Here is a 16,010-nt window from a genome sequence, read left to right as displayed (position 1 = left end):
ATAAAGTCTAATCGAGTGGATACTTCCCTATACATTGAAAGAGGAGAGAGTGAAGAAGTTGATACATATTGTTTGCTTTTGGAAGAAACAGAATTGCAGATTAATACAGATAATGGTGTGATGATTAGTCTCACATAATTTTTTGTTAAATAAATGAGTGGCAAAGTACCAACTGGGGTATATGTTAATCAAATCAATCTTCATAAACTATCATCTTGTGTTCAAAATCAAAAGCCTTGTACGATTAACGTTAATACAATTCAGAGAAAAGGAGCAGTAAGAATTGATGTTTTGCTCACAAGAGAACAGGTTAAAATCTTGAATGACACTGGCTCACTTAAAATTAAAATGACAAAACCAATGTTGAAAAAATATTCAATAAGAGAGACGAGTGGAGGATTTCTCCCATTTCTAATTCCTTTATTTGCTGGTTTAAGTGCGGTTGGAGCATTGACGGGTGGTATTTCAACAGCGGTCAAAACTGCCAACGAAAGGAAGGCTCAACTCCAGGCTCAAAAAGAATTGGAAAGACATAACAAAGAGTTGGAGAAACAAATTAGTGGAAGTGGTGTAATTGTAGATTTTGCTGAAAAACTTGAAGGTCTGCCTGATAAAGCGAGATTGTTAGTTGGAGATATGCTTTCTTCTATAGCACAAGCAGGTGTAAAATTAACGAAAAGAGGTAATGGATTATATCTTTCTAATAAATAAATGAGCATTGATGAGTGGTTGAAAGAATTTGGAAAGAATACAACATCAAATTTACAACTTGCCAAATATTGTAAGAAATTAAAAATTCATAATGTGGTTATTTGTATGAGAGATGAATTAACAAATGTGTCGAAACATACAAAGAATATTATTATGAACTTAGAAGATAATGATGGGAACGGTTCTCATTGGGTTTGTATTTTTAATAGTCAAGACAAATATTATTTTGATAGTTTTGGTCTTCCACCACCTGTTGAAGTCATAAAATTCTTACAGAATGGTGTTTATCAAACATTTCAAGTCCAAGAATTAAATTCCAAGTGTTGTGGTCAATTATGTCTATATGTGTTATTTCAACTCAACAAAAATAAAAAATTTTATGATATTATTTTTAATCTAATATAAATGACTTATGTTGGTAAAGATGGTTCTATCTTTGGTGTATCTCAAGAACTGGATATTGATTTATCAAATTATTACACAAAGGCACAGGCTGAACGATATAAATATAATATAAACAAAAATATTAACATGAAAAATGCTTATAAATTAAAAAATTATCCAAGCCCGACTGACGCGAATGACTTGGTGAGATTAAGCGATTTATCACAATATATATACTTAAATAAAACGGCTGTGTATTCTAAAGATACAGAAGTGTTGATATTATCTCCAGGTCATACAGAATTCACAGTTCGAATTAAAATAAATTTTTATAAAGAAGGGCGTATCGTTTGTATGAGAATAGAACAATGGGGGTATGATATGAATGATTTAGGGTATAATTGGTCATTTAAAATTAACCTCGAAGACCTGGAACAATTAAATCAGTCTCGTAAGGAAGAATATTATCCACTTGGTATCGAGAATGAGTTTTGTGGAGCCACGATTAGTAAACAACAAATAAAAGAATTTAATAAGGGTAAATATAATAATGGTTTTGCCCTTGTTTATCTCATGAAAACAGAAAAAACAGGATTATATATAATAAGTAAGGAAATACAAAATGATTTAACTATGGGAAGATGGGGAGGTGTTTCGTGCCATAATATTATTCTAACATATATTTCTAATACATAAATGACAGCAAGAAGGCTTCAAGAAAATTATCATTTCTGTGTTCAAGCATACCTTCAAGAAAAGGGTATTCGGTATTTTAATAAATATGTTCTACAACATAAGAATGAGGTATTTTCAATAAAAGATTGGCATTATGCTGATGTTGATAAACCAACAACTTTAGATTTAATTAGAATGTTAAATAATGAAAAAATTATAAGGTTAAGAAAAGGTAAGGCTCTTTTAGAAATTCAAAAGAAATTTTATTGGTATCCTGTTGTAAAAAATTATTTTGGATACAGGAATAACAAGAAATCCTGATGAATATATGTATAATATTCTATGGGGTGTAAACGATTCAAGTATAGTAAGGGATGAGGAAGGAGTTGAAGAAGAGAGGGAAGAGGAGGAAAAGGAGGAGGAGGAGAGAGAGAAGGAGGAAAGAGAGAAGAGAGAGAGGGAGGAAAGAGAGAGAATGAATAAATATCAAAATATGGAAACCAGTGAGATTCAAAAAGAATAGAGGTATTAAAGAAATTAACTTATCTCACCAGGGAGGAATACAAAGAATTAAAAAGTCTATTTGCAATACTTTCGACAAGACTATCGACATCGAGAAGACATGTATTTTAATTCAAGTTTTTTCTTAAATAAATGGAGGAGAGAGTGAAGGCATTTCTAAGGATTCTTTATGTTTTAAAAATTAAGATTCAAATGTGCATGTTGGAAACTAAAAAGGTTTTTGCACTCTGCAGAAATTTTTCTCATAAATAAATGAGTTATTGTCTCAAATGTAAAAAGAAAACTAATACTAAAAATATTTCATATATTAAAAGTAAAAATAACAGGGTTATACAAAAAGGTATATGTTCGGTGTGTGGTTCAAAAAAAAATCAATTTATCTCCAAACACAAACTCGGAGGAGATATACAAAAGTTTTTATCAGGAAGTAAATTTACAACTACTGGAATACCAGGGGAATTACATCTTCCAGGGTATTCTTTCTGTGGTCCAGGCACAAACTTGGATAAAAGATTAGATGAGGCAGACAATCCTAAATCCTGGAGTAAACCAATCAATAGAGTTGATGAAGTGTGCATGAGACACGATATTGATTATAGGAATACCACAACGTTGGAAGAAAAGCATGAAGCCGATAGAGAAATGTTATATAATTTGTCTCTGATACAAAATCCAACCTTGAGAGAAAAAGTTGATAGGTTCATCGTGAAGAAGATGATTAGTGCTAAATTGAAACTTGGACTTGGAAATTCAAAAACTTATAGGCTCTAATGATGCCATTAAGACTGAAGAGCAATTAGCTGATGAATTACATAAACCAATATTCACAAAGTTTCAGAGAAGGAAAGTTTATTCCAAGGAAGTTGATTATATCTGGTCTGCTGATTTGATTGAACTCAATAATGATAAGGGGTACAAGTATGCTTTAACCGTTATTGATTTGAGGAGTAGATATGCGTGGGTTGTCCCTTTAAAAAACAAAACAGGTAATACTCTTGTGTTAGCTTTTCAACAGATATTTAATAAAAGTAAGAGAAAACCTAAGAAATTGTGGACTGATGAGGGTAGAGAGTTTTATAACAAGACATTTATGAATTTTCTAAAAAATAACAGTATTACATTATACAGTACCTTTAATGAAGGGAAGGCAGTTGTTGTTGAACGTTTTAATCGTACCTTAAAAGAGAGACTATATAAAAATTCACACAACTCGGTTCACAACAATGGTCATCTTTTATTCAGGATATTGTGGATAAGTATAATGACACGATTCACACGTCAACGAATATGAAGCCATCAGAAACATTTACAAAATTAAAATATGAAAAAGAGATTAATGTCAGAAAACCTAAATTCAAAGTTGGTGATATCGTAAGAATATATAGGTGGAAATCTCATTTTGAAAAGGGTTTTACTGAACGATGGACGAAAGAACTTTTTAAAATTGTTGATGTAATAGATACAGTTCCTTGGACTTATAAAATATATGATTTGGAAGGGGAAGAGATTTTAGGTTCATTTTATTCACAGGAATTACAAAAGACAAAACTAAGCAGATAATACACCTTTGTGGACACTCGAGGGCCAAGTCCGAGGTGTATAACAGTATATAATGTGTGTCAAGGGGGACGTTCTTAGATCTGTGAACCCCAAACACAGAATCCTCAACTGAATAGTCAAGGCTTAACTTTTGTTTGTGTGTGTGTGCAATGGGAGCAATAGGTTGGCGCTTCACTCCCTCCTACTATACACCGTTGTGGACACTCGAGGGCCAAGTCCGAGGTGTATAACAGTATATAATGTGTGTCAAGGGGGACGTTCTTAGATCTGTGAACCCCAAACACAGAATCCTCAACTGAATAGTCAAGGCTTAACTTTTGTTTGTTGATGTGTATGTGTGTGTGTCCCAACCCTCACATTCAAAATCTCAACCCTAACTCAATCCTCGCCCAACACAATGTCTTTTTCAAAATGAGATTTCCACCTATATATATATATTTTTTTACGTTTTTTTTTTCTTCTTCCAATTCTGTCTTTTAAGGCTTTCAGGTTTGATGACGTAGAAAGGGGGAGTAAGCCTGCACTTTCTTCCCAGAACTTTCTTGATCTTGCTCCCATCAAGCACCATCCGACAAAGAACTACATCGATAGGTTTAGATCCCAAAGAGTGATAGCAACTCCAAAAGTCTCCAAAATATAAATAAATAAAATAATAATAATAATAAATAAATAAATAAATAAATAAAAGCCCCCAAAAAAGTTTTAAGTGTTCAACATAAACCCAACTTTCCAAGTCTTCAAGGTATAACCACATTCCCGTTGAGTTTCCAAGATATGTATCACATTGTGAGTTATCAATCCAGAACCCACATTTCAAGTATTCAAAGTAAAACCAACTTACAAAGTCTCTTAAGGATAACTCATTTACTGATTTTTTCAAAATTTGTGAGTCTCCAAGGTAGGCCCCATATTTAGAACCATCTTGGCAGAACCCTTTTCCTGAGTCTCCAAGGTAGTTATTTAAACCATCAAGGCAGAACTCATTTACTGATTTTTCAAAATTTGTGAGTCTCCAAGGTAGGCCCCATATTTAGAACCATCTTGGCAGAACCCTTTTCCTGAGTCTCCAAGGTAGTTATTTAAACCATCAAGGCAGAACTCATTTACTGATTTTTTCAAAATTTGTGAGTCTCCAAGGTAGGCCCCATATTTAGAACCATCTTGGCAGAACCCTTTTCCTGAGTCTCCAAGGTAGTTATTTAAACCATCAAGGCAGAACTCATTTACTGATTTTTTCAAAATTTGTGAGTCTCCAAGGTAAAACTTGTATTCTGGCTCATCAAGGTATAACTTGTTCAGTGGGTATTGTCTTGATAACTCACAATGAGTACTATTGCTGTAAAACTCTTTTTCAGGATTTTGCTGGTCTCCAAGGTATAACTCTTTGGTTGGGTCATCAAGGACGAACTCGTTCTGTGGGTCTTGGTCGCTCATAAGGTCTTCAACCAAGCCAACAATTTCGCCCCAAGTTGTAGCAAAAGCAGTATTTTCATTTCGTATTTCAGACACAATTTCCTGTGAGAGAAAATAATAATGTATTAATTAAGTTATTTAATTATTAAATGAGTATGCTTCAATCAAAGTTTGAAAATAGGAAAATAAAAAATCTTACCTCAATAGATAAGAGGTTTGAATCCAGTTCATCAACTTGAAGGTTTAGTTCCATAGAAGACAGAGAGTTCCAAGGAACACCAAAGTCATCCCACTCAAGGTCTTCAACCAAGCCAACAATTTCCCCCAAGTTGTAGCAAAAGCAGTATTTTCAGATACAATTTCCTGTGAGAGAAAATAATAATGTATTAATTAAGTTATTTAATTATTAAATGAGTATGCTTCAATCAAAGTTTGAAAATAGGAAAATAAAAAATCTTACCTCAATAGATAAGAGGTTTGAATCCAGTTCATCAACTTGAAGGTTTAGTTCCATAGAAGACAGAGAGTTTGAGACAAGCACACAGAACACCATTGCCAGCAAGAACAAATGTTTAAAATGGAGCCTGGGTTTGAAGCTTTTATAGAGAAAGACTGGTGGGTGTGGTTTCCTTTGGAAATTCCCTGGGCAAGCCTAGGCAAGCCTTCATTGGGAAATTTTTCAAAACCATAACATCCTGTAATTTTCTAGTGATTTCTTTGTGAGTCAGAGATGAACTGGAAATGATGTAAGAGTGGGCGGGGCTTAGCAAAAGTAGGCGGAGCTTAGGAAAAGTGGGCGTGGCTTAGAAAAAATACCTTATGAAAAGTGGGCGGAGCTTAGCAAAAGTGGGCGGGGCTTAGGAAAAGTGGGCGTGGCTTAGAAAAATACCTTATGAAAAGTGGGCGGAGCTTAGCAAAAGTGGGCGGAGCTTAGGAAAAGTGGGCGTGGCTTAGAAAAAATACCTTATGCAAAGTGGGCGGAGCTTAGCAAAAGTGGGCGGGGCTTAGCAAAAGTGGGCGGGGCTTAACAAAAAATAACCTGTGGCTCAGGAGGTGGTCAAACAAGAGCATTAAGAGAAGTTTATCATTTCGTAATGGCACAAATGGGGTATCTTAAAAAATATAAAGATTCAAATGTTTTGTTTGTCAATATTTTAGATGGGGATTATTGTGCAAAGAAAATTAAACTATTGAAGGAATTTGAGAATGAACAAATCTTTATAGGTTCAATGAGTGAGCTGTTCAACCCCCAGGTGTTCAATTCAATGAGGTTCAACCTCCAAGTTAAAAGGGGAGACAAATAAATATACCTTGGGATAAAAAGGGGGTTTATTTTTAAGGAAAAAAAATATAAATCGCTGAAAATCCCCCATTCATTTACATGGGGAAAAGTGAGCCAGAATCAGTATTCTTACCCTACTGATTTTTTCAAAATTTGTGAGTCTCCAAGGTAGGCCCCATATTTAGAACCATCTTGGCAGAACCCTTTCGTAATGTTATGAAGCATTTAATAAAAGCTGGTCAAATGGAAGGGGGTGTGTTAAAGTATAGAGCGAGGTAATTGGTACCCAATGCTGAAATATTTGGGGTGGGAAGCCATTAATCATTTCCTTGGAGCAATTTTTACCGCACATATTAATAAATGAAACACCGGCAAATATATACTGGTGTTCCAAAAGATGGTGTGGATTGATGTTCTGTTTTTTTTGTAATACAGTCTCGAGGCTGGTGGAGAAGCGACAACAGAACAGATCAGTATGTAACAGAACAAAAAGAACAGTACAAACAGAAGGGGTTGGGGGAACACATCAACAGCAGAGTTGGGGGACAAAATCGAGATAGAGTTGGAGAAACAAGGAATGTGGGGAAGAATGAGTGGACAAGATGGATACAGCTCTATAGGGTGTGCACTGATAATACCGTGTTCATTCATAACAAATTGTACTGTTATACTACAATTTGACATGGCAGCGAGGTAGGAATAAAAACCCAAAAATTACTAGATATCTGGAATCACAAAGCGATCGTCAAGGGTAAGCCTCCCCCGGAACCCACGATATATTGATGGCCAGATTTATTTTGGAGCACTATATGACCTTGACCTTCAAATTTAGGATTACAGTGAAAATTATGAAAATGTGTCTCCATCTACAATCGACCCATAAAACTCAACATCATGAAAATTGGAGAAAAATTGGTGAAGTTATGATCAAAAGTGTTGTTTGTTAATTAGGTCACAATCCAAAAAGTAGGTCAACATCAATCAGATATCAAGTGCACGACTTCAGTGCAAGTACACCAACGACTCGTATTATGGTGAAAAAACGTCTTGGAAGGCCAAGCGGTCTTTGAGACTCCACAATGGCAAAATTGAGTGATGACAATCGAGCTTTTTTTTTCTCACAGCGCCGTTTGACCTTGACCTTTAACCCAGAGGGGTATGATGTAAAGCATAAATGTACTGTGCTTTAGGCTATCTAAAAAGGGCAATTTCATCTAAATCTGACAAAAATTAGTTGAGTTATGGCAAAAAATGTAAAAACATTCAATAATGATGTCATGACCTTAACAATCAAGTCAACATCAAAAAAATTATGTCAACCCTGCATACTTTATATTCCCATTATTGATGTAAAAAATCATTCTGGAAGCTCCAACTGGATTCAAAATCCAGCTTGGACATTGGCAGAAAATAAAAGGAGGGGAAAAAAAACAACCGAGGTTGTGGTTTAGTACTTCTAGGGGTCTAAGAAACTCTATGGTCGCATAACAAATTGGGGGCACTAATTGTAGAAACAAACCCTACAACAGCCATAATCTTCCCCCTTTCCTGGAGTCAGGCTCTTAATAATGTATAAAGCATCCCAATATTTTTCATGATCATCCCTCACCCCAACACCAATACCCTTTGCTCATCCCCTACACTTTCATATGTTTTACCCTTTGCAAATGTACTGTATCTCTTGCCTCTGGGCATCCCATCACTGAATGTGAAGTTCATGTCTATAGGAATTGTTCACGAAACGCACTAAAGAATTCACATCCATTCCTCTTTCTTCTGTGAGTTTGCTTTATTCTCTGTTCTTCCAGGACAAAGAGCAAAGTGGGATTGGAAATGTTAACCCGCAGGCTGTCGCAGAGGGACCGTGTTCACTAAAAGTTTGAGGAGCAAGTAAGACATATGCTTGCTCAAATAAAATTGACATTGAAATCTGCCAAGTGTTGCCAATCCCTTGTGGTTTTACTTCTGTTTGGTCAAATACCGTGGCCTCTCCCAATAACAAATCGCAACGTTTTGTTTTGTTATCATCGCAACTTCATTAACCACTTGCGAATTGTCCCTTGATTTCTGTTAATGAAATTAATTCCAACGGCATTTGGCATCGAGTTTATTTCTTCATTTTCCAATGGAGAAACCTGCTGTCCACCCATCTGGCTGATGAATTATGGCTCTGGCCTGTTGATTGGCTATTTAGGAGACAGCTCTCATGGCAATTATATTGTGGACTCTCAGGAGGGAGGTTTTTGCCCAGACAAATTGTCTGTCTGAGTTATATTTTCCCTCTTCACCTATAAATCAACATGCAAATGCTGTTGAGAAGCTTCAAATTTTATAAGAGGACATGAAAACGTGTATCGACGGAGGAACAGGTTACATGGTCCATAATGCCTCTGCTGCATGGTATCTTAAACACTGTAACCACTGCTTATGTTGGAGAGGTAAATAACAGAGGAAAGAAACTTTGATTATCAAAAATGTGTGCATATTTATCACATGCGAGCAATGGAAAATAAGGAAAAAAGGGTTGAGATGGGAAGTCACATGATGAAGAACAAATTCAGACAGGGAATCACAAGTATAAGAACATGACCAGGTGTACCTGGTGTTGCCAGGCAATACTGGGTCCCTCATCCCACCCAATCCCCTCCCTCCTCCTCCTCCAACCCAACCCACCCCTTCCCCTGCCTCCTCCCACAAAATCATTTTCTCAGGGTTTTTAACCAAGTTTGGGAAAAATAATTAATTAAAATAAAACCCGCTTTTGATTCCAAACAAACCTCTAACTTTCCTCGTTGCCTCTACCTTGCCACGTGAAATGTCAAAATCTGCCCTCTGAAGGACGAATTCATCGATATGGCCGAAAGGAGTCATGGTCTCGACTCTAGATGTTTATCCTCATCAATATGTCATGAATCTGGGGTGTGTTCAGTTGCCAATTTTCTTGTAGAGCACTTGCCAAGTGGATTAAGCACTCAGGCAAGCACTCCATTCAAAACCGTTGATAAGGACGGCTGGCTTGGCAGGCACTAGCTCGCTGTTTGGTAACTGAACACACCCCTGGACATCTCAACAGCATACAGTCCATACAAAACGCTGACAAAAGGAAAGAATCATAACCATTTTCATTTTAATTAAAACATGCCTTGTTCAGTTTACAACACGTCGTTTGTTTTTCAAGTGTGCATAAATTCAGAGGTGATGTTGACTTGAGGGTACGGAAGTGGACGTTTACATTTTATACAACTTTAAAGTGTGCATGTACATAATAAATATCTCTCGGAAATTTCCCTCCTGACTAATTAATTACAGCTTCATGATCAAGCCGATTTTCGTTTATTTACTTGACATAACGTGAATTACATTTCCATCAGATTGTTTATAAGCCTTGAAAAGTGTGGCGAAAACCAAAGGAGTTCTGGTTTTTTGGGGGGTGTTTTTTTAATGAAAGACCACATTTTTTTCATTTCTCTGCATTATGAGAATTAATATACCTTCATTGGGCAGTGCATATTAGACTGCTGCTAGGATCGCTGCAAAAACAACGAACATTACCTTGTTTGAGTTGAAATCAAGATGTGCCTTAGTTTCCTCAAAACGGTAACTTTATGTACTGATAGAAGACGTGTTGTTCAGTCTTCAAATGTACATCAGAGACAACTATGGACAATCAGAGCTATGCGGAGCAAAAAAGATGGTGGTGATTTCTTGGCAGCTGGAGGGAAAGGCAGGGCCTGGCTAATGGGCGATATTTGTGATGCTGGGGGAGAGAGTGGAAGGTATGGCCTGTAGAATGGGCAGCATTGACACACAGATGGGAATTGAGCTTTACAAGCAGAGTACCCTCCCTACGGGCGATCTTGTTCCAAGCTTGCAACGCATTCCTCTGATTCATACCTTTATTTGAGCATTATATAGGCAACTGACAGTTCTGTATGGACAAAAAGGAATAACCCGGGTTATGTGCAAGAAGCAAAAACGTACCTACTACTTATGATTCAAAGCACATACCTAATCTGATCTTGAAAAAAACAAAATGACGACCATGTGTGAGCCATCATTCATTCTCTGTGTGCCAAATGTAAACATCGGTAAATGCATGTCCGAGAAATGGTTGAGGACATGTTCAACATCGGGTTTTTTTACAACTAAAATGGCCACCAGTTGGCTATCTTGGATCTGATCTCGAAAATAAAAGACATGCATAAGTAAGCCATCATTTCTTATCTGTTTGCAAAGTACGAATAAAATCGGTACATACATGTCCGAGACATGGTTGAGGACGCACGCATGCACGCGCACACACACACACACACACACACACACACACACACACACACACACACACACACACACACACACACACACACACACACACACGAAAATCGAGACCAAATACATAAGCCCCCATTATGGACTTCGTCGAACAGGGGCTAATAATAGCATTGTTCATACATACATCTTGGGGTTTCCTTCCCTTTAGTGTATGTATGTTGTTTGTCCTGCCCAACCCAGCTCATTCTCGAATGACTGCAACCCAAGATTTGCGCTTCACGAGTATGAATGATCGTACAGGTCACTTACCAATCAAATGGATCTTTGCCAGTTGGGGTCTGTGACTTCCGAGTGACGTTACATTGACCACATCAACAGCATAGATTTTTTGAAACTTGTATTTCAAATAATCAGACAATAAGTTAAATGAGGACTTTCACCATTACAATGTCCAACTGCGATTACCACGTTGAGTTGCTTCCACCCAGTGTCCCTGTCCTACCGGCTCAACTTACGCGTGTTACGGGATTTTTCGCTCCGTAGCTCAACTATGCCATTGACAGTGAAGCAGAAGACAAACGTGGTGGCTCTGTGGGTGGTATGAGACAATCATATGAAGACACCTGCCGGAGGTTCTGGCAGGAATACAACCTCAGAACACGTGATGGACCCACAAATTGTGCCAATCAATGTATTGTGAAAAAATTTGAGCACAAGGGTACAGTTCACAACCAGAGCAAGGGCAACAGTAGCAGGCCAGCATCACTAACCAAGAGCAAAGCCAACATCGACGCAGTGTGGGATTCTGAAGTGGACAGTGCCAAGAAGTCCCACCGCTGGTGCTCTCTGGAGCTAGGCATCAAACCAACATCAGTCTGGCACATCCTCACTAAGGAACTGAAGCTTTTCCCATACATCAATCATCTCTATGAGGCATAAACTGAGTCAATATGACATGAGAAGGAGACTTGATATGTGCAATTGGCTCAGTGACAGGATGGAGCGGTACCCAAACTGAATCAACCTGATCTGGTTCAGTGATGAAGCCCATTTCCACTTGAACGGTGCCATCAACAACCATAACATTTTCTGGGTGGCAGAACCACCTGAGGAGAACACTGAGAGGTACCTGAGAGGTCACATGCTTCTGCAGCTTCAATGCCAGATGGGGAACGCTCGGGCCTTACTGTTTTGCAAATGACAACAGTAGGATGGTGACGATCAACAGCGAGCACTACCTGGCCATGCTCCAGAAGATCCATAATGATATAGCCTAAAAAGTCACCTCAAACCAGCTCAGCATGACCTGGTTTATGCAGGATGGTGTACCCCCGAATATACAGTTGGTGACACAATCACTTTACTGCGGCAGCTATTCAGAAACCGCCTCGTTGCCCTGGGTACCGCTTATGACTGGGCACCCCATAGCCCAGTCTTGAACCCTTTGGACTAATGGTTTTGCGGGGCTGCCAAGGGCTCTGTCTCTGCCAACTGCCCTGCCACACTGGATGATCTGAAGCAGGAGGTGTCAGACTACCTCCAGGCAGTGCCACATGAGGCCGACAGGAACGTTGGACAGAACTTTGGAGTCAGGATCAATGCCTGTCTAAACCATGGAGGGGCACACATCGAGAAGGTCAATTACAAGGATTTTGCATAAATGACAATTTCAGACCTTGGGCTCTCACTACCTCCAGCAGTAACTTACTGCAATAACAATCAGTGGTAGAAAATACCATGTCATAAGCTTCCAATAAATATTTGGTTCACATTCCTGAGGTTTCCGTTTCTTTGTAAATAATCATATAAAGTTGCATCACTCTTTTTGAAATACCCTGCAGTAACACAGAATGATCCCATGCCTTCAGCAAATGTGATTCCCGTCTACACTGGAACCTTCATCTCAGAATGTTCCAGCATCTCCACGAACTTCACCAGGCAGTTTACAGTACAATACTGCCATCCACAGTCAAAATTAGCTCATTACGTCAAGCAGTTTAAAATAGGATTCACCAATCCATGCTCCGACAACTTATAACATGAAACCGTAAATATTAATCATTCATTTATCGGCATTTACTAATGATTATCCACAAATACCACAACCAATGCTTACTGGTCATACATCTAGCTTTTAACTGACAAATCTTAATAATAATAATCATAACAATGAAAATTATTTCAACAAAATTATTAATTTATCTTCTCCATATTCTCATATTAAAGCTTTGTGGAAAATTTGATGACAAAAGCGAAAAAGGTAAAAAACGTTACGGCCCAGACAGACACACAGACGTGATTGCAAAACCCCATGTTCCACTGCATGGGGGATGGGCTAATGAAGCCTCCTACAAAGAGTACCACCTTGGTACTTCACGTTATAGGCATGGTATCACATCATACAGTAGACCATCCTTTGAAAATTTGAAGCCAGATAACTTGTCTAATAACTGATCTCTTATGGACTTCAAAGACCCAAGAGTGCCTTTGGAAAAGAGCAGGCAAGTGTGTTCCAAATGTACTGCTATATTGAAGATTTTTGCCTGCTCATACCCTGGCCATGCTAACAGGATGGCCTCGAGGTATGCACACTCGCCTCTAAGCTGTCTAGCTTGGGTTAGAATACCAACCCAGCTATAAATTGTCATCCAGGTGTTTCACAGGCATGGCGATTAATAAATGTGTGTGCCGTCCCTCGGATGGATGTTAAACGGGAATGGTGCCAGCGTTCGTTGGTGGACATTAAAGATCCCATGCTGTCATCCGTGAAGAGTAGGAGAGCTATCACTGGCACCGTGAAAAAATTACAAATTCCAGCCCTAACCAGCGGCATTGCATCAGCGGTACAGCCATGCCCTCAGCCAATGATGCTACCCCGCACCCTTGTGCTGCATACATTTAAACAAAGAAGAAGAATACTCTGGCTAAAGCTGCCGATGCTGAATCAAATAACTTATCAAATACAGCATTGGATTATCAGGAGTAACAAACAGACAAAGATGGAGTCATCAGGATGAACTTCGATAGGATTCGGGTTTCGGCTGCTACTCCTCTACCCTCAAACCCATCGAGGTGCAGCCAAGTGAACCCTACAAAAACTATTTGGAAGATTCACCCCTGTATTAGACAAAGAAAAATAAATAAAGAGAGATGGGGAACAGAAAGAAAGAAAGACAGATGGAGGACAGAAAATCACACACACTCACATACGCAAACACACACACCAACAGAAAACACCCCCCCCCTCACTAACACCAGAAACACCTTAACTCCACAGAATGTACTCAGGAATCCACCAGCACACATATCAATACACAGACCCTCTATTTATAATGAAGATCCATATCCGGTTTTTCAAAATACTCATTACCACTAACATTACTCAAAGAAACTGACCCCATACCTTGTACCCTATCATTTAGGCCCCAAGTATAAATCACACATAGGGTCCGAATCCAAAAATCCTCTTTGTGTCTTTGCTCAGCACGACAATCCTCTTCATTGTCAAAATCATCTACATTAACTGAGTCTATAATTTGGATTGAACAAAGACCAACATCATGTCCCACCTCATTGAAATTATATAAATACATCTTAACACCAGAAGTCACACTGGACATATGCCCTTTTGCAATGCAAACATTGTGAAGTTTTCCCTACATATTGCAAGCCACAATCTCCACAGGTGGGAAGAGAAATAACTTGGATTTGACTTGCATCCAAACACACCTTCACAATCAACAACAAAACTCTTCCCTGTAACATGACGAACAAAAGTTTCACAACACAAACATCCAGATTCGAGACAAATGACACTTTCGGAAAAACAGCCTCACAAGTACTTGACAAAATATATCGACACATTTAGACACTGAAAGATTTTTCATTTTTCTTGAGCAATTCATTAACGTGTTGGAACTTCATGTTAGCAGAAAACAGTTTGATTTGAATAAGTGTGCCTTCCCTTAGATGAATGTTGAATTGCGCGTCTTACCTGCTCACAAGAGTTGATGGATGTCAATTTTCGTCTTTTGCCACTTAGGTAGGTCAGTGAATTATGGCCAACCCGCTTAACAAATCACAAACTCCAGCCACGTTCCGTCGACCGTCGGGCCAGGCCAGCCGGTCCATGAAATACTTGGTCAAAATGTGAAATACGTGAAATACCCTGGCCAAGAACGTGGGAATAAAAGGGGCCATTGAAGTAGTTGATGTGAAAGCAACGAGTCGGCATCGCAAATGAATAACCATAAAGCTGTTATAATATAATGACCTCTTATTTATTGAAAAGATATTGCTGCTTGTTAAAAAAAAAAATTGATTCAGTTTATGAAATTCCTTGCTTTCAAATGCATTAATTCCATAACAGTTACAGGTGTTTTTTTTTGCACAGGTACAACATCAAAAAATGTAAAAACGTACGTCATTTTCAATTACGTTCTACATACACAAACCAGCGTTAACGGTGGTGAAAATGTACCCAAATGGTGTATTGAGCTAATTAAGAACACCCGCAGGTGAGAAACGTTTGCTCAATGCAGCGAAAAAGATAAAATGGTGAAAGTCGGAAACCTCAAGGGCACAGCAGAGTGGTTCGTGCTTCCCAAGTGTTGAATATTTCAGACTTTGGCCTTTAAACAGTAAAATTAAAGTGAAAACAGTGCAAATTATTCCTTTTAAAGAAAACAACATGTAGCATAACATGACATTCATGATTAAACTTGAAATTTGACAAAGGGCTTCTACTTTATTAACAAAACAAATTACAATCGTGAACTTTGACCGCCCAAGTAAGACAGCTTCCTTTCGATGCACCTTCCACTCAGAATGAACAAATTACAAATACTTGCCGAAATCACTTTCAGTCGAATGTCAGGCCTGGACATTGGTTAATGAAAGACTTGAGCCAAAACTTTCCTTGGCTGATTCCACAAAAAACTGGGAATAGTTGGGTCGTTAAAGAAGTAATTGTAGGTAGGAATCATACATAGTACTGACGATGCACATGAATACTTTACTTAGCCCCTACATCCTGTATGGTCAACTACAAATTATGTGTGCATGGAGGGACAGGGAAAATGGTTTGACAAAAACAAACATAAAAGGAAGGGGTGTAGATAGGATGGCAAAGGTGTGAAATCCCCATTCCCAAAGTTTCCCCATCCTGCTCACATCCACAAAGCTGCCTCCT

The 16,010-nt window shown here is 38.3% G+C and overlaps 2 long non-coding RNA genes across 2 annotated transcripts in view; both read right to left on the bottom strand.

The window, feature by feature from the left end:
- Nucleotides 1-3,506: 3,506 nt before the first annotated feature.
- On the bottom strand, nt 3,507-6,392 carry LOC147025365 (uncharacterized). Its single transcript, XR_015059472.1, has 2 exons — nt 5,465-6,392; nt 3,507-5,367 (listed from the first exon to the last, which is right to left on the bottom strand). It is a non-coding gene; the product is annotated as an uncharacterized LOC147025365 (long non-coding RNA).
- Nucleotides 6,393-14,426: 8,034 nt separating this feature from the next.
- The window catches only part of LOC147025364 (uncharacterized), a 24,112-nt gene continuing 22,528 nt past the window's right edge, over nt 14,427-16,010 (bottom strand). The window contains exon 4 of the long non-coding RNA XR_015058861.1: nt 14,427-14,987. This is a non-coding gene — a long non-coding RNA (uncharacterized LOC147025364). The remainder of the gene's footprint in view (nt 14,988-16,010) is intronic.

The sequence above is a fragment of the Eptatretus burgeri genome, chromosome 6 (assembly GCF_056783735.1).
Source record: "Eptatretus burgeri isolate ZD-2024b chromosome 6, Ebu_testis_v1, whole genome shotgun sequence".
Lineage (NCBI taxonomy): Eukaryota > Metazoa > Chordata > Myxini > Myxiniformes > Myxinidae > Eptatretus > Eptatretus burgeri.
This window is presented reverse-complemented; position numbering and strand designations above follow the sequence as displayed.